Here is a 12,322-nt window from a genome sequence, read left to right on the forward strand (position 1 = left end):
ACCCAAGAACAGGTATAGGGGGCTTAATGAAAGGATCAGATTCCTCATGGGAACAACCAAGCCCCACCACAGGACACTGACACCAGGCTGGTGCCGTGCAGCTCCTCGTGAGGAAGCAAACAGGAACATGCCCTCAGTGGTTTCAGTCTGCCTCTGCCACGAGTAAGTGGACACTGCCTACACACGCTTCTCATGTATAGTCTCCACCACAAGGATGCCAAACATCAAGAGAGCAGGGTCCTGGTGGGATCTGCAACTACCTTGCTGGTTCAGCTGAGGTCACACAGGCTGACTGAGACCCTTGATGGCTTTAGGAGAAGGATTTGTATAACCTCCTTCCCCCATTTAGAAGTCCCACCCCAAAATAAGGCCCACCTAATTAACTCATGAGCCATGCTTTTTAAAAGTTTATCATTGGACTTGATGATAAAGAGACAGCCTGGCAGTTTATAAAAACATTTTAAATCTACAAACAATAGAATCAATTTCTTTCGGAAGGACCAAAGTAACACTCTAGCAGTATGTCCCAAGCGATGAGAGATCATGAAAGCAAACAGGTATCAATGGAAATCACCAGTTTCAAAGGGAGATTTCAGGAACAGGAGGCGGCAGAGGGGCTGAGTTAGTGGCCCTGTGATCAAGGAAAAGTCAGGTGGTCTTACACCTAAAACCAGCCCAGTCTTGGGCTCCTGGTCTGTACCCCACTTCCGCAACCGAGCGCCTCGCCGCCCACTATCTGTCAAGCCTGTGCCAGAGCTTCCAGGCCGGACCTCCCCAAAAGTCAAGGAAGCACAGGCAGGCAGCTCTATGGTTCCAGATTTGTCCTTAGAACCAGCAACGTCAGCATCACCAGGGAGCTTGTTAGAAATGCAGAATCTCTGCCTCCCCTCCTTGACCTCCAGAGTCACAGTCTGCTTTTTGGACAACAACCCTAGATGACAGAAGTGTGGGAAGCATAGGAGGCACAGGCTGCTCTGGGGCCCTTCTCCACCTCCAGGAGTCCCACTCATGCCTTTCAGTGCCACGCTCAGCTCACATCTTCCCCATGCCCTTCCTGATTGCACCTCTCCCCGCCAGACGTGACTGATCCTACCCTCTCCCAGGAAAGCTTGCACGTCTGTGGTTGCATTCCATCTATCACACTTGCCACCATGGATCTCTCTGCCTCCTGAGCTCTTTGAGGGTAGGGGCCAGTCCATCTCCCTCCACTCCCAAGGCACCAAGCTCACTAACCTGCACAAAGCCAGCGAATGGGGGCCCGGGGAGCCTCTTCAAACCCACCCCAACAATTCCTGACGGACTTGTCAGTCTCCACATGAAAGGAAGGGAGGCTCTGCTTTTTCCATGCCTTTCTAACAATATGTGGTCTTTCCATATTTCTATTCTAAGTCAATACGTAACAATTATGGGCCTTACAGCATACTTTGTGCTTCTCCTAATGGCTCTCCTTATAATTCTCTACAGAACCAGACACTTTCATTCTCAATCTGAATTACATGCCTGACTTGCAATCAATTCACAAAGAAAGAGTTCATATAAGGGAAACTCCTAAAAAAATTTCTCTTTCTTTTTTTTTTACCCCTGTAATTGGACCTAGTAATCTTGGGCAAGAAATAACACACATCAGTATAGAGTTACAAATGTCTCTGGTATGCTAACTTCAACCGTATTTGTGTGGGAAGGTAACATCTACATTCTTAAATATTAAAATTAAAATGGTTTCAAGAATATGCAAATCCAATAGGCAATTCAATAAATACAGACAAAATTCCCTGCTCTCTAGCTCATATGCTAATGAAGGCGTTTTTAAAAAGTAGATTAATAATGTAGCATGTTACACAGTGATAAATACAAAGAAGAAAAATCAAAGCAGGGAAGGAGAATGAAGTGTAACCAGGCAAGGGTGTTCGAAATTTTAGGCAGAGTGACCACGGAAGGTCTAAGAAGGTTCTAGATTTATTACAAAGGATATTAAAGTATACGACTGAAGAGCCAGATGAAGAGATACACAGGGCAAGGTCCAGAAGGGTCTCAAACACAGGAACTTCCGTCCCCTTGGAGTTTGGAGTGCACACCCCGCCCCCCATCACCTGGATGCGTTTTTGGTTCACCAACCTGGAAGATCAATCCTCGAGTTCAAGACTTTTCACAGAGCTTAATCTGGAGCCCCTCCCCTTTTCAGAGGTCAGTGGCTAAGGTTGAAAGTTCCAACCCTCTCATCACCTGGTTGGTTCCCCTGGCAACCAGCCCCCATCCTTAGGAGCTTTCCAAAAGTCATCTCATTAACACAAACTCAGGTGTGGCTGGAAGGGATCTGTTAAGAATATCAAAAATAGGGGACTTCCCTGGTCGCACAGTGGTTAAGAATCTGCCTGCCAATGCAGGGGACACAGGTTCAATCCCAGGTCCAGGAAGATCCACATGCTGCGGAGCAACTAAGCCCGTGCACCACAACTACTGAGCCTGCGCTCTAGAGCCCAGGAGACACAACTACTGAGCCCATGCGCCTAGAGCCTATGCTCCGCAACAAGAGAAGCCCCTGCTCGCCACAACTAGAGAAAGCCCACATGCAGCAACAAAGACCCAATGCAGCCAAAAATTAAAAAAAAAAAAAAAAGAATATCATTATCAAACACCTCTTATCACTTAGGAAATTCCAAGGGTTTTAAGAGCTCTGTACCAGAAATGGAATGAAGACGAAACATATATTTCATTATTATAAACCACAATATCACAAGTATTCCCATGTATAAAGATACAGATACATAAATATATACATATGCACAACTATATACATACAATAATTTAATCAATCCCCCACTGATAGGTAATTAGGTGGTTTGTAATTAATAAGCTGTACACTTTTTATAAAATTTATTATATTGAAGTATAGTTGATAATGTACTGATTTCTACTGGCAAAGTGATTCAGTTATACATATATTTCCCTGTGCTAAACAGTAGAACCTTGTTGTTTATCCATTCTATATATAATAGTTTGCATCTACTAATCCCAAACTCCCAGTCCATCCCTCCCCTATCCCCCACTCCCCCTTGGCAACCACAAGTCTGTTCTCTATGTCTGTGAGTCTGTTTCTGTTTCATAGATAAGTTTACTTGTGTCATATTTTAGATTCCACATATAAGTGTCAAGAGTGTTCTGCCTATGTTTTCCTCTAAGAGTTTTATAGTGTCCAGTCTTACATTTAGGTCTCTAATCCATTTTGAGTTTATTTTTGTGTATGGTGTTAGGGAGTGTTCTAATTTCATTCTTTTACATGTAGCTGTCCAGTTTTCCCAGCATCACTTATTGAAGAGACTGTCTTTTCTCCATTGTATATTCTTGCCCCCTTTGTCATAGATGAATTGACCATAAGTTCTAGTAAGCAGTATACTTTTTATTTGCCTGCACTTTGGCACAGCAAATCAAATTTCTTCCAGCACATTGAAATCTAACAATCACTGCTGAAGCAAAACCTATCAATTGGCCAATAAGAAAATAAGGACTGGGGGAATTCCCTGGTGGCTCAGTGGTTAGGACTCCATGCTCTCACTGCTGAGGGCCTGGATTCAATCCCTGGTTGGGGAACTATGATCCCACAAGCCACGTGGCATGGGGAAGGAAGGAAGGAGGGAAGGAGGGAAGGAGGGAAGGAGGGAAGGAGGGAGGGAGGGAGGGAGGGAGGGAGGGAGGGAGGGAGGGAGAAATAGGGACTCAAAGTTATACTGGAAGCCAACAACTTCAAAGCACCTAAAGAATCAAAAGTAATTCAACTTATAACAATTCTGCAGTAGACAAATACACAAGGAAAATTGCACAGAGATGTTCAAAAAGATGTAAATAAGGAATAGCTATTGCAGTTGCTAATCGGGAGATCACGGGTGTGCCCTTGAAGAGAGCCCTTTCCGTGTAGCATCTACCAACTGACCAGGAGCAAATATTTGCACAGTTGATAAGTAAACTGATACTAAAACATTGTCAGATTTCCACAACTATGGCTAATTATGATTGGCAACATCAAAAAGCGGGGGATGGGGGGGACATAGCTGGCTGATTAAGGTAACATAAAACTTTAAAAAAATTCATAACCCCCCTGTTACCAGTGGTAGGAGTGAAAACCACCAGGACCCTTCTGAAGAGCTGTGTTAATAATAGCATGGTTCACAGTACATCCCGTTCCCCTCCCTCAGGGCACACTGTAGGGTTGGAGATTTGTGCTGAGTTTCCTGGGGCAGATTTACTCTCAAGATGATGAAGCTTATGCTCCAACATCCCATCCATCACAACTCCTTTTCCCAGGTGGTGATGGAGTAACAGTGGGCGTTTTGGGGATTCAGCAAACTGGAAGTTTTGGGGGTTTAGGATTTTTAAAAAATTATTATTTATTTTTTGGCTGTGTCGGTTCTTAGTTACGGCATGCGGGCTCCTTGTTGAGGCAGGCAGGATCTTTCACTGCGGCACACGGGCTTCTCTCCAGTTGTGGCATGCAAATTTTCTCTTCTCTAGTCGTGGCACACAGGCTCCAGGGCGTGTGGGCTCTGTAGTTGCAGCGCACAGGTTCCACAGTGCATGGCCTCTGTATTTGCAGAACGCGGGCTCTAGTTGAGGCACCAGAGCTCAGTAGTTGCAGCACGCGAGTTTAGTTGCCCCGAGACATGTGCTGTCTGAGTCCCCGACCAGGGATCAAACGCACGTCCCCTGCACTGTAAGGCGGATTCTTTACCACTGGACCACCAGGAAAGTCCCGGCTAACTGGAAGCTGAGTGAGAGAGACGGTGAGTTTGGGTTTGGTGGTCACTTTCATGTACGGCTATTGTTAGCCTTCCCTCTGATCTGACATCATGAGGAAGAAAAAGGTGCTAAAATTCACAAGATCAATGTGCCTGACAGTACCAAACTAAAAGTGTGGGTGGTGAAGGGGGAATGGGGTTTGAAACATATGGAGCCAGAAGTTAGCATTCTTTAGAAGGAGAATTCTTCAGATCATCAAACGCCCAAAACAGTAAGTGGACAATTCTGTTTTCATTGGTGCCTAAATGGAAGTTGTGCCCTATCAGGAATATATCCAATAATGCAGAGTATGCAATTATAAACACACTATATACCTTTCCTCCCTTTTCGGTGGGAATCACATGAAATAGAATCTATCATTATTCTGGGGTTCAGGGAATTCCCTGGTGGTCCAGTGGTTAGGACTCCGCAATCTCACTGCCGAGGGTCTGAGTTCAATCCCTGGTTGGGGAACTTAGATCCCACAAGCCATGCGATGCGGCCAAAAGAAAAAAAAAAAAAAAAAACACATTAAAAGAAGAAATTCCAGCAGTGATACTATAAAGAGCAACTACATATATGTGGGAGATTATTACAATTTATGCATCCCCATGTATCAGATCACATCATAAAGTACCTGACAAATCTTGAACTGATAAAGTCTGACAGTCCCCAATAAAATGGCACACAAAGTTGCCTCCAACGAATGGAAATAGCCTGAAGAAACAAATGTTCCAATGACAACCTCTTACACACATTCATCAATAAGTTGATGTATGCAGTGTAAGGGTATATTGATTGTGTAATGATGGTGCTCAATACAATGGAGTGGCAAACTAAAACTTGAGTTGTTCTTGTGTACCCCTTTCAGATCGATTTTGTCTACTTTTTCAGAATTAACTGATCATACTAAAATTCAAATACCATCGATCTTAGTGGAGGCCAAAAGTAAAAACAGAAAGAAAACACTTTTAGAATTTGTAATTTTGTATGCCTCTCATTCTTAAATAGTCATTATTGCACCCAGTTTTATATCTTTAATTTCCTATCTTTTTCCTTAGAGTGGGTCTCCAAAGTCATATGAGTCTCCAGCCTCTCAAAACCTGGCTCTGCTTCTGACTGTGGGCAATCAAAGGTGAGTGGATAAGATACGTTACTCCTGGCAGCAGCCTTCAGGAACTGTAAGCCATTTCACCACGCTCCCTCCCCCGCCAGCCTGCAGTGCTCCTGGTGGGGGTGGCCTCCGAGTAAGGCTGATGGGCAGCCAGCTCCCAACTGACCTGAGATGAGTGTGTAACACAGTGGAGAAGGAAACCTCCCTTGGGTTAAGTCATGGAGATTTTAGGTTTGTTTGTTACTTCAGCATAATCCAGCTCATGCCACCTAGGAAGGGCACCTTGGCACAATGTTAAATTTGCACAACAGGTCCTGGGTATTTAGTACAAAACTGCAAATTTTTACAGGATGAATGTTACCACGCCACTCACTCTTAAAGACACCCGATCCAAATGGCTTTACAGACCAATTCTTAACAGACTGTCAAGGTAAAGATACTGCCTATGTTATTTATAAATTTATTTATTTATTTATTTTTGGCTGCATTGGGTCTTCATTGCTGCACGCAGGCTTTCTCTAGTTGCGGTGAGTGGGGGCCACTCTTTGTTGCGGTGCACGGGCTTCTCATTGCGGTGGCTTCTCTTGTTGTGGAGCACGGACTCTAGGCGCATGGGCTTCAGTAGTTGTGGCTCACGGGCTCAACAGTTGTGGCACGCAGGCTCAGTAGTTGTGGCACACGGGCTTAGCTGCTCCGTGGCATGTGGGATCTTCCCAGACCAGGGATCAAACCTGTGTCTCCTGCATTGGCAGGTGGATTCTTAACCACTGCACCACCAGGGAAGTCCATGCCTGTGTTATTTAAACTAACAAAGAAAAACATAAAATATTTGGAATTTCTGGGATTTATCTATGTGGTAGGACTGTGGATAGATGTTTTAACTTAGGCTTCTATTATTTTCCAAAATTTCTATGAGTACATGTTTTTATTTTAAAAATGAAATAATTTTATGTATATAAACACTTTGGGGAAACATCCAGATTTATTATGAGTTACATGTTAGTGACCTCTAAGAATCATTCCTTATTTGTTTTGAAACCATTCATGAATATTTTAAAATGACATTATATACTTTAATGGAAAATGAAAGTCACTCTCCAAATCTATGTCAGTCCCATTTCTTTATCAGAAGAGTTCATCATCTCCAAGGCCTCCCTGACCTCAGACCATCCTGTTTCCTGGCCACCATTGCACTTTTAGTGCAGGGAGTGGGCACGTAAGAAACAGGGCAGCCTTCTATATATATATATAAAATATATAAACAACAAGGATGTACTGTTTAACACAGGGAACTATAGTCAATATCTTATAATAACCTATAATGGAAAAGAATCTGAAAAAGAATATATATACATATCTGAACCACTTTGCTGTACACCTGAAACTCACACAATATTGTTCGCTTAATTTAAAATAAATAATTCACACTGTATTTATTTCAGTAAAAAAAAAAAAAACTGTCACTTTTTCCAACTTCTGAAATACTGTCCATTGGTTTTTTTGTTGTTGTTGTTCTCACTTATAAATAAAACAAACTGTATTTCAGTAAAAAAGAAAAAAACAATTAAATATAAATTTCTTTTAACAAAAAAGAAAGGAAAAGAAAAAGGGCAGCCTTACTCTCACCAATGGGATGGCAGGGACCCTCCCCCCATGCCTCCCAAGTGAACAGTACTGTCCTGGGTATCTATGAAGGCAACTTGGAAGGTTAGACAAAATCCTAACCTTCCTTGATCACCAATTTATCAAAGGATTTAATGAAGCTCATTTTAAAATACACCTGCAAGCAAAAATCACAGTATGTAAAAACAATTTTCAGGGGACTTCCCTGGTGATGCAGTGGTTAAAAAGCCGCCTGCCAATGCAGGGGACATGGGCTCAAGTCCTGCTCCGGGAAGACCCCACATGACACGGAGCAACTAAGCCCGTGTGCCACAACTACTGAGCCCGCGCTCTAGAGCCCATGAGCCACAACTACTGAGCCTGTGTGCCACAACTACTGAAGCCCACGTGCCTAGAGCCCGTGCTCCACAACAAGAGAAGCCACCACAATGAGAAGCCCACGCACTGCAACGAAGAGTAGGCCCCGCTGACCACAACTAGAGAAAGCCCACACACAGCAACGAAGACCTAACGCAGACAAAAATAAATAAATAAATTGGGGGGAAATAAATAAAATAAAAATAATTTTCAGGACTCTTAAAAACCACCAGGTGCAAAAATGACTCTCCATTTGAAGATGTCTCTCACAACGTGAATCCGTGGTGGCTCCTATGCAGCCAGACAACTTCTTCAGTGACCCTGACAGCTCGGTGGCACCTGGGGGCTTGCTGTGCTCAAAGTCTGTTCCAACCCAGCCAACACACCCCATGATACACGCACGGACAGGTAACTAACCAGGTACCAGGAGCTCAGGGAAGGGTTGAGGTTTGGAAGGCAGAGGGTCACTGAGGGTTTGGGGAACAGCAGAAGGCTCTAGAAGGCTTCCTGGAGAGCACTGGACTCAGTGATGTTAGAGAAAAAGCAAGAGAGGAACATTTGTGCATGGCAGTGCCTAGCTTTCCAACTGAGTTCCTTGGTTGGGGGTGAGGTGGAGGGTAGGGACAGAACCCAGTCCCTCACCCAAGTACCTTTGTTTTAGAGGTTCTTAAACTCTTCTGACCAAAGAACAGGACACCTGTTAATAGTCTCCTGAACCAACACTACAGGAAGCATAGCTTGCAAATCAGCAGTCTGGTTTATACACTGGGAAAATATTTCTGTTGTGCTTTTTAAAAAGAAACTTTTTTTTAAGTTTGAAAACTGTGGCAGTCTGACCCTTCCAGTTGCAGAGAAGCAGTCCTGAATTTGCACAGTGTGGTTCGGTGTGGTCCCCATGGCCACCCACCTTTGGGTTTTCTCACGCTAAGCCCCATGCTGTTTCCATCATAACAACATCCCTCCTGGTCTTGGGGTCCTCACAGCACATCGGCATATTAACAGTTCTGAAAAGGCTCATAGTAAAAAAAAAAACCTGTTTACCTTTATTTGATGTGCGGATTATGTTACCTGAACACAGAATGTTTTTATTCCTCAGCACACCTATTAATACTACATAGCGGAAAAAAGAAACTACTACATAGTGGTGTTTGGAGAGAAATGAGTTAGGGAAACACAAAAAGCATGTGCTGGTCAGTATTCAACGTTGTCAGGTCATACACAATGTAAACTCACAGACTAAAATACAGAAGCTCATTTCCTCAGCAGGGTAGCAACTAGTAAGGACCCTGTTAACTGAGTCACTCACACACACACACACACACACACACACACACACACACACACACACACAGAGCAAGGTCCAAAGTACCTTCAGAATCAGACCAAACTCTAATCAGCTCTAGCACGTTCAAAATGAAAATGTCTCTCTTCCACCAGTACTGAAAAATTATTTGAGAGATGAGACATGGCTTGTATTTAGCCACAAAGATCCAACAGGCAAGTTGTTAAAATGCCACTTCTTCTGGAAGACCCCACGATGTGCAGAAGAGAGAACCCAGAGAGGGCAGCAGAGCGCACTTCAGGAAGCAGCTCCATTCTTATCACTCACAGTGGATGCTTAGACTGGGTCCTGGGGCCAGAACTGCAGAAGAGGCACAGGAGCCCTTTCCCTTCCATCTTTCTGAGTCTGGAGGCCAAGGAATTGAAGTTGCTCTATATAGGGCCAAACAACAGATCACCTTAAAGCGTAAGCTCCCAGGCCAGAAGCCATGCGGCCTGATCTGCAAAGGGTCTCAAATAACTAGCTGTGCAGTGCCAGGCACCTCAGATTGACAACGGCTTGCATTTAGGGAGCATCACTAATGTAATTAGGATGCTCTCAGGCCCTGTGCTGGGCACGGTCCATTTGTCATCTCTGATGCTCATGACCACACCTCCATGGTGTGGCCCAGAAGCTCTGTCCCAGGCCCCAAAGGTAGTTTCTCCACATACCTCGTTCTTCTATACCAGATGCCTAATGGTTGATTTATCCAGGGTCTAGAACCTCCCCACACCCTTGGCCATGGGAAAAAGCATCAGTGTATAATTTCTCTTCAATGAACACAGCAGGAGACCCGGGGAGCCAGTGTCACGCAGGTCTCTGACAAAGCACACAACTTGATTACTCAAAGGGATCTAACAACAGTAACGTCTCACTTTTTTTAAGCAGAATAATCCATGAGTTGCTCCGCTCAAGGGACGCCATCCCATGAGGAAGGGAGATTTAAGGTATTACCCTCCTCTCCCCTGAGACAATAGAGCAATGAGCAAATATTTTTTAGTTCTGAAACAAAGGAGCTAATTACAGGTGTAAGTTATTTAACCTTCAATCAATACTTTTTGCGCATGATCTTTGGTTCCATTGTTTTTCTCCAGCTAAGTAAACAGTGTCCAAGGTACGGATTTGAGAGATGCAGAGAATTAAAAGAAAACTACCTGCTCTGGAAATGCAGGGACGCCCCCAGGAGCTACAGCCACCCAGGCCGGCAGGGAACACTAATTAGGCAGTAGTTAAGCAAAGGAGCCAAGGGGCAGAGGCAAATACGCTCCTGATTGTTGAGAAGGAAGAGATGAGGACAAAAGAGAGGGAGGCTGCCAAGGGCTCCGGGCAGTCAGAAGAAAAGAGGGGACCAGAGAGGCCAGTTCTGCCAGCCACACTCCAGGCTGTGGTCACTTCAAACCTCTGAGGGCTTTGTTTTTGACTGAGGACAGAAGGACTCAGGCTGTTGCTGCTCCAGGGAGCTGTCTGTTGGTTGGTCTGAGCGTGGCCCAATGTCACAAGGCCCACTTCAGCCAGTGCTCTGACATGTTTTTCAAGCTGGGTTCTCCTGTGTAAATAATTTTGCTATTTTGGAATCCTAAAGCCATATGTAAGTTAGGAGCTGAACTCAGCAGACTGCAGTTCGATTTCTTTTTCTGGCAAGACTCTCACCTTTCACATAAATTATTATACTTAACAGCATAAGCGAGCTCTAACGCACACATATTAAACCCCCACGTTACTTGTTGGCAACGGCTGGCCATAGCCTATGACCGTCTCAGACAAATTAAAATAGGCTTATTTGGGGACATCCAACAACTTAAAGCACACACACAGTATTATCCAATGAAGTGCAAAACACATTTCCTTGTTTTTTTTAAAAAAAAAAAAAGTCTTGAAAACTTTATTATGTGGTTGATGATATAACTGCACATGATTTCAGAAAACCACAGGACGGTCAGCATCTTTTTTGCCAAAAGAATGCCCACAACATTCTACTGCAAATGCCATCCTGGCCAAAAAGCTACATTTTCAGACCATTTAAATTAGTAATGGAGCAAAAAAAATGCACATGTAGAGGACACAGGAAACAAGCGCCTTCAAACCATACACATCTGAAGATGTTTAACTACACTGCTGGCATTTGGACTTTCTTCTCCCCCTTCCTTTCTCATATCCTAGCTTCATGCATGAAGCTGAAATCCCGGGAAGCAGTGTCACATCCCCAAAGTGATTCAAAAGCAGAACGCAACCCCCACCCCCACACACACACCCCCGCTCCTTGCTCTCTCTGCTTTAATTCCCGGGCGTCTCCCGGCCCCAACATCTCTGACAAACCACCTTGACAGATGGGAAAAAGGGGACAGCTTTTCTCAGTGAATGAGAAACCAGCAGGCCATGAGCAGCTTTTTGCTAAAGATTAATTTAGGCCAAAATAGCGACCTGCATAATTTAAGAGGCCAGGAGGACGTGCGCCTAGAAAACCCAACTCAGCCTTAAGATCTACAGCCGTAAAGGCCCCCAGCACCTCAGCATCATCCAACTGAGGAAGGGTCCCACAGAAGAGGAGGCAACTTAAGTGGCCGAAGCCCAGGGCCCTGCGCACAGATTCAGAGACTTAAGAGACTCAGGTACCTTCCTCCACACCTTAGCACACAAATCAAGGCACTACAGTTCAGCAGAGTCTTTGTAAACTGGTGTCCCTAGCGCCACAGACAATAAAGACAGTGTCCCTAGAATGTGTGATCCGGTGGTCCTCCTAAAAAAAAACCAACATTTGCTGAGTCCTTTTACTGTGGGTCAAATGCTGTGCTGGGCACTGTCACAAGATTCTCCCCTTTTATTTAACCTCCATCCAATCCTGGGAGGAACATGGTTGGTTTGCTTGGGGTTTTTTTTGTTTGTTTGTTTGTTTGTTTGCGGTACCCGAGCCTCTCACTGTTGTGGCCTCCCCCGTTGCAGGGCACAGGCTCACACAGGACGCGCAGGCTCAGCGGCCATGGCTCACGGGCCCAGCCGCTCCGCGGCATGTGGGATCTTCCCAGACCGGGTCACGAACCTGTGTCCCCTGCATCGGCAGGGGGACTCTCAACCACTGCGCCACCAGGGAAGCCCCGGTTTGCTTGTTTTTAATTGAGATGTAATTCACCCATACCATA

The 12,322-nt window shown here is 44.7% G+C and overlaps 1 protein-coding gene across 1 annotated transcript in view; it reads right to left on the reverse strand.

Annotated features, from left to right (window-relative positions):
* The window catches only part of CMTM4 (CKLF like MARVEL transmembrane domain containing 4), a 68,094-nt gene that overhangs the window by 16,244 nt on the left and 39,528 nt on the right, over positions 1-12,322 (reverse strand). The window lies entirely within an intron of this gene.

The sequence above is a fragment of the Delphinus delphis genome, chromosome 20 (assembly GCF_949987515.2).
Source record: "Delphinus delphis chromosome 20, mDelDel1.2, whole genome shotgun sequence".
Lineage (NCBI taxonomy): Eukaryota > Metazoa > Chordata > Mammalia > Artiodactyla > Delphinidae > Delphinus > Delphinus delphis.